This window comes from Mirounga leonina, unplaced genomic scaffold (genome assembly GCF_011800145.1).
Source record: "Mirounga leonina isolate KUSES-001 unplaced genomic scaffold, KU_Mleo_1.0 Mir_101664, whole genome shotgun sequence".
In the NCBI taxonomy this organism is placed as follows: domain Eukaryota; kingdom Metazoa; phylum Chordata; class Mammalia; order Carnivora; family Phocidae; genus Mirounga; species Mirounga leonina.
In genome coordinates this window covers 7,766,197-7,778,932 of record NW_023270175.1, presented here as the reverse complement: position 1 = coordinate 7,778,932, position 12,736 = coordinate 7,766,197, and the positions used below count along the sequence as shown (strand labels likewise).

At 43.8% G+C, this 12,736-nt stretch overlaps 1 long non-coding RNA gene across 1 annotated transcript in view; it reads left to right on the top strand.

Annotated features, from left to right (window-relative positions):
- Positions 1-12,038, top strand: part of LOC118012200 — a 53,361-nt gene extending 41,323 nt beyond the window's left edge. The window contains exons 2-3 of the long non-coding RNA XR_004679637.1: positions 10,702-10,806; positions 11,606-12,038. This is a non-coding gene — a long non-coding RNA (uncharacterized LOC118012200). The remainder of the gene's footprint in view (positions 1-10,701; positions 10,807-11,605) is intronic.
- Positions 12,039-12,736: the final 698 nt, after the last annotated feature.

Genomic DNA, 12,736 nt, shown 5'->3' with positions numbered 1-12,736 from the left:
GGGTGGTTGCCTGGGTCAGGCTAGGCTGATCTAGAGCCAGTGCTGCCGTGAGTTTTCCTACTCACGAGGGACCTTAGGAAGAGTATGGTTACCTCCATTCAAAGTCAAGTAATGGGGACACACAACAGGAATCCACTTTATTTGGGAAATTAAATAGGAGGGAATTTTGCTTTTTCCAAATTAATTTTCTTGACTCAAAGTGGGATGTGATGTTTTCAGAATAGCTCTACTGTGTCAAAGACCACAAGACTGTGGTCTGCTCATGCTTCCGAGAAGATAGTGTGTCTATAGTTCATATCGAACTCAGAAGACAACTTTTTCTTGATAATGTGCTCAGTGTTCTTCCTTGAACCTGAATTCTGTAGATACGCCTCTTTCTTCCAAATTTTATCTTTGATGATTTGTATCTTCTGTTTCCAATAATACATTTCATCCCAAAGCACCAAGATATTTTTGGTCTGCCAGTCATCATAATATTACCTACGTGAAAAGAAAAAAAAGGTGTAAGGCTGGTCAAATACTTTGGTTTCGACAATTTTTTTTTTAAGATTTTATTTATTTATTTGTTTGTTTGTTTGTTTATTTATTTATAGGACAGAGAGAGACACAGCGAGAGAGGGAACACAAGCAGGGGAAGTGGGAGAGGGAGAAGCAGGCTTCCCGCCGAGCAGGGAGCCTGATGTGGGGATCATGACCTGAGCCGAAGGCAGACGCCTAACGACTGAGCTACCCAGGTGCCCCGGTTTCGACAATTTTTAAAAGGTCAATGTAAGAAAGAGTTATGCTACTTGGAAATATTTCTCAAAGCTTTTGTCATCTGAGGCTGCTAACAGATCAAAAGAAAATGTGTCAAACTTAGCAAATAATAACTTGTGCTGGTGTTTACTCTCATAATCCATGAACCAAATTTCAATAGGGCAATGATACTTGGAGATTCACTGATGAGAGAGTTTAATGACTAAGTGGATAAGAGGTGTGCCAACCAGACCAGTACTAGATCGTTAATTATCACTAGCTATTAGCTGGCGTTTGCTGACATTAGTTTATTGTTACATATATTGCAGAAGTCTATAAGATAGGGTGTATTTTTCTCTTTTGATTTTTTTTGTCCTGACAGGTCAAAATTGCAACCTACTCCTCTTCTCTGCCATCTTTAAATGCCCGTCTTGGGTCTGAACTTCTTCCTCAGGTATTCCTACTGACCTTGACTATCAAAATCAACAAATAGCCATTAAACCTCTCTGTGGGCCACTGTGTTTGGCACTTAGCATGCATTAGCTCATTTAATCTTCACAACAAACCTGCACGGCAGGTCCTACAACTATCCTCACTGTACAGTGGGGGAAATTGAGTTACTGAGTTATAAGGAGGTTAAGCAGTGAGCCCAAGGTCACATAACCAGTAAGTGGCAGAGAAGGTTTTGAACCTAGGTCTGACAGATTCTTTTTTTTTTTTTTTTTTAAGATTTTATCTATTTATTTGACAGAGAGAGAGAGAGCACGAGCAGGGGGAGCAGCAGACAGAGGGAGAGGGAGAAGCAGGGTCCCCGCAGAGCAGGGAGCCTGATGCGGGGCTCAATCCCAGGACCCTGGGATCATGGACCTGAGCCCAAGGCAGATGCTCAACCGACTGAGCCACCCAGGCGCTGCGGTCTGACAGATTCTAAAGACAGATCTTTCTGCATCATTGCAATCTTATACTGAACTGTTTAAAAATCATCCTCTGTGTGGGCACCTAGGTGGCTCAGTCGGTTAAGCGTCCGACTCTTTGTTTCGGCTCAGGTCATGATCTCAGGGTCCTGGGATCCATCCATGCTTCGGGCTCCAAACTCAGTGGGGAATCTGCTTATCCTTCTCCCTCTGCTCCTACCCCCAGTTGCTCTCTCTCTCTCTCTCTCTCTGGAATAAATAAATAAAATCTTAAAAAAAAATCATCCTCTGTGTATTTAGTCCTTATCTACCTACTTACAAGCTAACTAGGTTGAGGGGAAGCACCAGATGTTGAAATTCATTTTTAACTCCTACAACTGCTTGAGGAGGGCTAGAAGTACCGCAGACTCAGCAATGACTGATTGATTTTTTTGCTTTCAACATTTGTTTATAAAATAGTTACTTTAAAAAATATAACTCATTTAAAAAGTTCCTGTTGTTTTCTTTTGCTGACTTGTCAAAGAGTATTAACTCTTTCTGCAAAATGGCCTTTTTCTATTTCTCTGGGATTAAGGCCCAGAATCGTTCAGTTGGGACTTTCCTAACTTTTTCATTGATGTGGGGGGTAATGCTAATGAAGAAATCACTTTAATAAATAAGGATAATATCTCTGTTTTGGGAAGAGAAGACTTTTCTCTGTGAAAAAGTAATTATACATCATAGAATGTTGAAGCTGAAGGCAACTGTGAGATCATTACATAATTTCTTGTTACCTATTTTGTGGTTCTTATGACTGTCTGCCTTGTACTTCAGTCCTTCGAGCGTGTACCTTCTGCCATCCAGACTTATAATCTTCTCAAGGACAGAAACTCATGTCTGGTCCATCTTTCCATTCCTTAAAAGTGTCTTGCCCCATGCCTGTCACATATTCAGCAAGCATCAGAGATTTGTAAAATGAATGAATCAAATCTACCACCCCTTTGTTTGGTAGATGTGGAAATAGATTCATGGCAAGTATTTATACGACTCTAAGATTATATTGTTAATTCCTGGCAAAACCAAGTCTAGAACCCTGTTACTCTGATTGCCAAGTCAGTGATTTCTCTGTGACATCTTGTTTCCCAGCTTGATGAAAATGAGTATGGAATTTCTCCGAGTGAGCGTAATCCATCATTTGCCTTCCTCTAAACTCCCGTTGACTCCCTGTGGATCCAATGGGAATATACCTACTGTGGGAACCAGTACAAAGAACAAACACAAAGCACAAAGAGAGGGGAGAGTTATTTGTTTCCTCCTGGTATTCTTGCCCAGAATGGGTTGTATATTTAGTAGTGATAAGACAAATTTAAGTTTAAACAATGGAAGGCAAGTCAAGTCCTAACAGCGTAGGTGTTTGGGATACATATGAAGGAATTAGGTCAGTCTCAGCCAGAGCCTGACTTAACTCTACATGAATGTGAGCATGTGTGTAAAATAATACATAGTATGAAATGTTCTGAAAACTAAAGGTAAAAGATTAAATCAAATAACTAACGACATCAGCCCTTAGCAAATGCAGAAATGTCTTCTGTAAATTTGATTATGGGATATTAAATGAAAATATTTTAATATTATATTGTAAGAAGTGATCATCGTCAGGAAGAAACATTTACTGAGGGCCTAATTTGTGCTAGGATATGGGAATTGGAAGACAAGAAGCTAGAGTCTCTGCCCTTATGAATTTAGAATCTAGGGTCAGGAACAAAACACATCCATAAGCAGATGAATACAAAGGGGGACAAAGGGGATGATTGTGAAGTCAGCATAAGAATTTGGCCTTTCATCTCGGTCAGTGAGGAGCACGAAATGCTTTTGAACAGATTTATGACATATACACTTAAAGTGATGTTTTAGGAATATTAATCCGTCACAGGTGTGCATCAGTTGGAGGACGAGAGACGATAGGTCTAGGAATACCAATGTAGAGACTATTGTCGTAATCCACGTGAGAGGTGATGAGAATGGGGACCAAGGTGAGAATGAATGCTATAAAAGTAAAAATGCAGACTTAGACATGGATGGAATTAGAGGATATTATGCTAAGCTAAATAAGTCAATCAGAGAAAGAAAATTGAAAAATGAAGGGGGAGAAATCGGAGAGGGAGATGAACCATGAGAGAATATGTTCTCTGGGAAACTGAGGGTTCTAGAGGGGAGGGGGGTGGGGGGATGGGTTAGCCCGGTGATGGGTATTAAGGAGGACACATATTGAATGGAGCCCTGGGTGTTATACGCAAACAATGAATCATGGAACACTACATCAAAAACTAATGATGTAATGTATGGTGACTAACATAACATCATAAAATAAAATTTAAAAAACACTCTTTCTCTCTCTCTTTGTTTATTTAAGAAAGAAAGATGAGGGGTGTGCTGGGGTGAGGGGGCGGGGAGGGCAGAGGTAGAGGGAGAAGGAGGAAGCGGACTCTGCTGAGAATGGAGCCTGATGTGGGACTCAGCATGGGGCTCAACATGGGGCTCCATGATGGACTTGATCCTTCAACCCCGAGATCACAACCTGAGCCAAAATCAAGAGTCAGGCGCTTAACCGACTGAGCCATCCAGGCACCTCCACTCTCTCTCTCTTAATCAGGCACCCTCTCTCTCATCCTCCTACCTCTTTAGTCAAAACTTTTTTTTTTTTTTAACCTCAGTGCTAATGTCAGCTAGGTGTTAAAAATATAGCAACCTGCTCCAACAATTTTATACTAATATATGGAGGAATGATCTCTTGGAAGGCCCTCAAGGATTCTCAAACTTTACAAAAGGGATTTCATTTTCCTGAGGTTTCAGGAAAAATGACAGAATAAAATACTGTTTAGGAGAGATTTAGTGATATGGGCTTTTTAATCATATTATATAAACCTGGCCCTGTCATGCAGATCCAGAAGTATACATTTTTATACAAATCAAGGAAGTCAGAGTAGAAAGTGGGCCATATTTTTAATAATCATTTTAGGCCACTCCCTTGCCCAATTTTCATTTGTCCCACTGCCTGACTTCCATCAACAGTTTAACAAGTATTTATTTAGCACCTACTCTATATCATGCAGGATGCTGGTAGTAGTGTTTTAAATACGAGTAGAATATGCCCTCTGCCCTCAAGGATCTCACCGTGTACTATGAATGACAGACATCTAAACAGCTAAGTACTTAGAAATATATTGACAGACATTTTACCCAACTCAAGGGGGCTCAGAGAAAGCTTTCCAAAACTCAACCCTCACCAACTTTTTAAAAGGTCTGTAGGGGCGCCTGGGTGGCTCAGTCGTTAAGCGTCTGCCTTTGGCTCAGGTCATGATCCCAGGGTCCTGGGATCGAGCCCCGCATCAGGTTCCTCGCTCCGCGGGAAGCCTGCTTCTCCCTCTCACACTCCCCTTGCTTGTGCTCCCTCTCTCGCTGTCTCTCTCTCTGTCAAATAAATAAATAAAATTCTTTAAAAAAAATTAAATTAAAAGGTCTGTAAACCAGGGCCAGTGTGTATCTTCATAACTGTCCTAAGATATGCAGTCAGGATTTCTACAAGGTACATCCCAAACACAGGACACAGATGATTTACGTTTCCAAACCATACTGGTACATGTAACTTGCTGAAAATGATCTCAATCGTGTTTATCACCAAAGCCAGTTATTTAATTTTTTTTTTTACATTGAAGTGTGAAAGGATATGCCTTTATTCTCTGTTCCATTGGGTATTTTTTAAGAACCTGGCTCTGGAAAAATAGTTCTGTCTGATTCAGTTTGTCTCCAAAGGCAAAACCATTAATTTCCATTAATTCTAGCCTTCTTTCCTGACCTTCTATAAACCCTGGTTTTAGTTCATCCAAACTGTATGTCCATTGAAGAATTAAAGAGATTTTATAGTCTAGTGGGGGAAAAAAAATCCTGAAAGCCTTTTTATTTGGTGGTTGTCTCCCAGTTAGGTGCAAAATAATCACAATGAAAACATATTCCACGGTGTCCTTCTGTTCAAATGATTCACCTGAACTTTGTATAAGAGCTGGTCAAAGTTCGGCTGAACTGCGATTATCAGAAAAGCCTTGGGATGTTAATTAATTGAATTTAAATAAAATAAAATAAAATTGAAAAAAAAAGAAAGAAAAGCCTTGGTTGTGTTTGGAGGCTGCAAATTACGTGGAAAAAAGTCCTCCAATTTCAATGTACTCTGCACGGGGCTATCCAATTCCAAGGGCACTATGTGGGGGCTGCATATACGCAAAAAGTGCAGTAGCTGAAGCTGCTCCCCCAGCCACCGGAGCCCCCCAGCCTTGCGGGCCTTGGGCCCAGGCCAAACAGACACTCATCAGGGAATGAATGGTCTGATCTGTGAACAGTTTGCACTATGTAACTGAACCTGTTGAAAGAGAAAGCAAGGCATGGACTTACCCTTCTTACATCATTTTCATGAAAATTGCCAGTTACTGAAAGATTTCTGTGTGCAGGTGTGTTCTTTAGATGCACACATGCACATAATCAAAGGCACAAGCCTTTGGGCCTCCATATTGATACCACTGCTTGAATTTTTTAAGTGCTAACTGGCTGTAATTTGTACCAGACACGTATGCATGTAGGTATTTTATATTTGTCAGTGTTTCCTTTGCACTCCCACCTAGGCTACTTGCTGGTACTCTGATGCCTTGCTGGCTGGCTGGCGGTCACATGAGCAGCGAAGGTACAGATGAATCTACCATGAAATGGCTTGGGGACACCGGAGCAGATGTGCCTGGACATGAGTGACAGTACAGACAGCAGGGAGCAAAGCTGCTGGTAGGTGGGCTGAGTCAGACTAGAATGAAACTTTCTTGCTTTCCCTGCAAGACGTGATGTGCTCCAGAAGCTTCTAGGAGATTCTAGACACAGTGCTAGGCCCCTCCCCATCTCCCATCATCCCTTTGCAAAAATCCTCTTGTTTTGCATCCTCAACCTCCTCTCTGTCTCCATTAACTTCTCTCTTTCTTTCTCTTTCTTCCACCTTCTGTCTCTCTATTCTTTCCTCTCCCCACACACACACCTATATCCTAGGGTCTCCAGACACTAACGTGCTTCCAATAAATCTACCAACTCTGAAACCCTGCCCAAATCCCGAAGTATCACCCTTCAGCAAATTCTGGGAAGCCAGTCCCTGAGTATAACTTCTATAACCAGCCGCCATGCCCTTTGTGCGGTGCATTGAGCCTGTGTCCCCGCAGGCCTTCCTAATACTCTTAAAGGAGCCTCAGGCCCCTGGTATCTCCATCATCATTATCACCACCACCATCATCATCATCATCCTTCATCACGTATGGAGCTGTCTTGAGATGGAAAAGTTGAAAGAGGAATAATAGCATTGCCCTACAGTGTTTTGACTGGGTATTTTTGTTATATACCAACACTGACCGGATTTATATGAAATCCCACTGAATAATTTTTTTAAGATTTTGTAAAAATTTATTTATTTGACAGAGAGAGAGTATAAGCAGGGGAAGCAGCAGAGGGAGAGGGAGAAGCAGGCTCCCCACAGAGCAGGGAGCCTGATGTGGAACTCAATCCCAGGACCCTGGGATCATGACCTGAGCCGAAGGCAGACGCTCAACAGACTGAGCCACCCAGGCGCCCCCACTGAATAATTTTTAAGAGGTGAGAAAAAGTATCGTGTTTGGTTGTCACATATCTCTTTGCCCCGTGATGCTGCCACAGAAAACGCTTGAAGCGAGTGCCTGGGTGGCTCAGATGGTTAAGCGTCTGCCTTCGGCTCAGGTCATGATCCCAGCGTCCTGGGATCGAGTCCCGCATCGGGCTCCCTGCTCTGCGGGGAGCCTGCTTCTGCCTCTGCCTCTCTCTCTCTCTCTGTGTGTCTCTCATGAATAAATAACTAATATCTTAAAAAGAAAGAAAGAAAGAAAACGCTTGAAGCCCCGTAGGTCATCAGGATTCATCTTTTAGCCTGGGGAAGGAACTTAGCAGAGTGCCATAATACTGCCATCTACGGCTCTTCAGAGCACCTTTGTTTCCTCACTTACCGAGGCAGAGACAGAAAACCACAGAAATGCGTAATTCTAGGCACAAGCCCTCCCTTATTGACTGCAGCTCAGCAGTGACTCAGGGAAACTGTAATTGACATAATACGACTACTGCTTGCTAGACGCGGTAGACGCACCTTAGGTCATTTAATCCCTACAACACACCTAGGGAATATATAGTAATTTTATCTCCATTGTACAGATAAGGAAACTAAGGCATGGAAAATTTAAGTGACTTGCCCAAGGTTATACAGCCAATAATTGGCACAGGGAGGATTCCAACCCTACCAACTGTGCAAAAAAAAAAAAAAAGGCCTGAGTCTCAAGTACATCTATCCTTATAAAGCCAGCCCTGAGCCATGTTTGCAAACTCCCTTTCTTTGGCCATTGGCCACATATCTAGGGGCTGGTGTGCAAAATATCCTTATCCTCAAGGCCTCCTTTGATGCTCATTTGACTCCACCTTCATGCGGAAAAGGGGTTTTAGAGGAAGGGAGTTGGGGGAGCAAGTGTACTTTGCCAAAGACAACATCAGTTCTCCTCTACCCCTCATCTCACGGTCCTTGTAAGAATAGCTCTCTAAGGGCGCCTGACTGGCTCAGATGGTTAAGCGTCTGCCTTCGGCCCAGGTCATGATCTCAGGGTCCTGGAATCGAGCCCCACGTCGGGCTCCCAGCTCAGTGGGGAGTCTGCTTCTCCCTCTGCCTCTCCCCCCACTCTGGCTCATTCTCTCTCTCAAATGAATAAATAAAATAAAACAGTGAAAAATGTGGATTCTGGACACCTATCCCGGAGCTACTTTGTTTCTGAGGGTAGAATCTGTAAATCTGCAGTTGTGAAATGCTTCCCAGGGATTCTGAGGCACTGGACAATTTGAGAACCAGCACCCCAAACAAACATGGTTTGGTGTATAAAAAGAGTAGTAGCATCAGGAACGGATGACCCAGGGGACCTGGCCCTCTAACTCATTTCCTGTGTGACTTTGGGCAAGTCCAGTAATTTCTCTGGACCTCAGTGTTCTCACCTGCAAAAAGGGAAAGATCTCTTCTTTCCATCCCCTCAAAGTTATACAGCCCAAATATAAGCGTGTGTGAAAGTGATTTAGGGTTTTATAAAAATAACACACATTATTATTATTATGGGTGGGGTCAGGGAGAGCAGACTGGAGGAGGAATGCTGTTGGCAGAGACTGAAGGGAGGAGAATCCACTTTCTTTCTTTTTCCCATCAGAGTCCAGACAATGGATTATAGTTTTGTGGAATTTCAAGGTTCTTTCCAAGTCACAACCTCCCTCTCCCCACCCCCAACACCTCCCCCACTTCATGCATTCACAGTTGACTGTTAACAGTGAAGAAGAAGGCTCCTCTCTTCCACTATATTCCTTTAGATGAGAAACCTATCTGAGCAGGTTGTGATCTTGCCCGGGATGGCACTTTTGGGTATAAGGCCCCGAATCTTTCCCCTTACCTATTCCTGATTATACTTACATATTTATGACTTACTTTCCTCATACTTATTAGAGACAAATGTAATTAAACAATAGTTCTATGCACATTAACAGAGATGGAGAAACAAAGCCCATATTTTTGTGCTCACTCAGACTGAGGCTTAGGATGGTGCGAACTGCAGGTAGTCACCTTTAAAGGACACAGAAAATATCGTGCCTTCTTCATTCTTCATGCTTCATGAGGCCAAACATTTGTTTTGTTTCTGATCTAAACGGAGGCATCTATTTCTTCGCAAGGAGCATGACCCTACCTAGGCCCCCTTCCTTACCTTCCACCCTCTGAAGCTTTAGTCAAAGGATTTCCTAAGGGATTTCAACACTTTGAAGATTCAAATTGGGTCTAGGGTTTTATCCAAACACCTGGCTTGCAATTTCTGAATGCCTACGTCATTCCTGCCTCTCGGAAAAGAATGTGTGCCCATTCTTGCCCAGTCCCCAAGTGCCCCATCTCAAGTGACTTCCCGGCAAGGAAATGGGTTTCCTTAGTTTCAGCTTGGCTACCTGGGGTGACCCCAAAGTCATTCAAATATTCCGCCCAAAGGCAGGCAAACGCTGCATGGGAAATCACAAGGAGGAGGAAAATCAAGCGAGAGAGGAGAGATGAAACCGGGGCTGTGCGAAGCCTTGCGCTGGTAAAGCGGCAGCTCGGGGCGGGCGGCGGAGTCCGTCTGGAATGCTCTGCAGTGCGGCCCAGCCTCCATGTCGTTAGACGCCTGGCGTTTGATGATTCAGCTGCTTCCCGGCTGCCAGGAGAGATTTGGCCAACTGTTTGAAAAACACTGTCTGCCCCAGACCGCACTTGTTTTTATTCTCTGCCTGTTGTCAGGGGCCTCCTCTGAAATGGAACACCACAGGAAATCAGACCCAAACTCCGAGGCCTTTCTGCCGCTTCTTGGGCCCCCTTTTCAAAGGCAATTATGCCCAAATGGAGACTGTTGGCAGCGGAGTGCTTTCCTGGTGATGTGGAAAGCAGTGTGTTATCAGGAAACGATCCCTCATTAGATCTCCCTTAGATCAAATGGAAAACATGCTGGAAGCACAGCTGAGATCGGCCGTTGCCCAACTCCCCATCCATCAGTTTGTTCAAAGACGCGAGCTAAGGGGTAATGGAGACACGCATTTGGGGAAGGAATTGAACAAGAGGCTCAGCTGGAGGCTGGCCTCTTGAACTCTACAGTTGGCTTCGGAGAAGTTACAGGCCCAACCGTCTAACAAGAAAGCTGGTGTTCCAAGTGGACTAGGCTGGCTCACGCAGAGATGAACACATTACCTTCCATACGGCTTAGGGGTTAAGAGGATGGCCTTTGGAGTCAGACCGCCCAAGCGGGTAGCCCAGCACCAAGTACCAGTTCCCGGAACGTAGGAAATTTTGTTCTCCGTAGCCCCCTTTTATCATAGTACCGTCTTCACGGGCTTGTGACACGTGAGTAGATACGTGTAGTGTTTAGAATAGGGCCTAGCGTATGATAAGCGCTCACTAATTGTGTTAAGTATTGATGTTATTTAGGCCTGGAAGGTATTCCAGCCCACACCTGTCATGTGCTATGATTGAGAAGACGACAGTCTTGGGTTTGAATCCTGGTGCCACCAGTTGCTGGCTCTTCGGACTTGGGTAAGTTACCTAACCTTTGTAAGCCTCAGTTTCCCCATCTGTAAAATGGGGATAATCATTGCAGCTACTTCATAGGGTTGTTGTGAGGATTAATGAGCTACCAAAAGCTTAGTGCTGTGGCCAGCCCATAGCAAGTGCTCAATAAATGATAAATAGTCATACAGTATGCCTAAAACTCTGTGACTCTAGAAACCCCATATCTGAGGTTTTTGTTTTGTTTTTTTTTTCTAGTCTTGGCTCTATTTAAATACAGGATCATATTTTAAAGATTCAGTCTCTGCTAAGAGGTCCTTATATGCAAGAAGCAGATTAAAAACCTATTATCTCTCTCCATTAAAAAAACCAGTGATGAGGTCTTCATTAGCTCCTTGCTCAGGAGGAAGCAGAGTTACCCAAGCAAGTAGGAAATAGAAAACGGAGCTAACTCCTCCCTCCTCAATCCTTAAATGCTTTATTGGTCTCAATAGTCACTTGGGTCAGTCAGCTGAAAAGGGAACCAGCTGGAAGCAAACCCAGGGTAAACTGGCAATTACCAAACTCCTGCATTTTATGAAAATGTCTGGTTATTTATCCAACTTCTGGCCCACTCGGTATCTCTCAATCTAGCCTTGATTCCTCTGGAATGGTGAAAACCTGGGCAGGAAGGATAACAAGGGAGAGAAACAAATCCCCGGCCTTCAAAACCTCACCTGTGGGCCTGCCCTGGAAAGTGGGCTTGCCTTCCGGGAGAAAACAGTGGGACCTTGTGGAGAAAAGAAGCTGGCCCAAACCATTAACAATGATTCTGTGCTTCTCTCAGGCTCCGGCATGGTCCTGAGCTGGAAAACATCATGCTTTAGAAGAAGAAAACCCGATGCCTCCCTTCTCTTGCACTTGCTGTGTGGACAGGCGGAAGGGCCCATAATCTCCCCTGTTCTTCCAGCAATCAATACACTGAGTTTTGGGAGGACAGCATCGCTCTAGCTCCATCTTGGGGCATAAAAAGAAACTAGCTCCAAATCGACAGATTCTCAAAGAATGATTTCAACTCATCTACGCAGTATCGTGACCTGACTTTTTGCCTGAATCTACAGAATTGCACATGTAACTCCGGGCACGGAACACCCTTGCCTGTGGCTGTGGTTCTGCAACATCCAAAGTAATTCTCGCCTTTCCCTTCCTGGATTCCTCATGTGGTTTCAGAGCAGCTTCAGAATTCCTGATGTCTGATAACTTTGCCCTCCTCAGGCCCCTCTCAGCTTTCTGCCCCCCACCCCCACCCCCGTTCATCATTAGCGTCTTCACTAGGTCTAAGAAGATAGAGACACAGACAGTTAACCCCTTCTGGAAGGCTTGCCTGCTTCCTACAGGCACTGTCATTAAGAACCACTGGGGTTTTTTAAAATTTTCTTTTTAAGATTTATTAAAGAGAGAGCACAAGCAGGGGGAGGGGCAGAGGGAGAGGGAAAAGCAGGCTCCAAGGGTGGAATTCGATCCTATGACCCCAAGATCATGACCTGAGCCAAAGGCAGACACTTAACTGACTGAGCCACCCAGGCGCCATGCTAATCTCCTTTCTAAGGCATTTCCACATTATTCATCACTTCTTCTCATCACCCCCTTCCTTCCTCAGCTATTTATTGACAATAGTATTAGGTGCTATTTTAGTCACTAATTTGTGAATCTTGAGGTCTGTAAGCATCTTTTTTCCTTATTACTTACAACTCTGTTTATCTTTTTTCTAAAGTTTATTTTTTTAGTAATCTCTACACCCAACGTGGGGCTTGAACCCATGACCCCAAGATCAAGAGTTGCACGCTCCTCTGACTGAGCCAGCCAGGTGCCCCTGTTTATATCTTTTTAAGCCGGGCCTAGGTCTGAAGTGGGCTCTTTTTTAAGGGACCTAAATCTTTTCACATGACAGAGGAAACTTTTCCTCAAAGATGAGTCA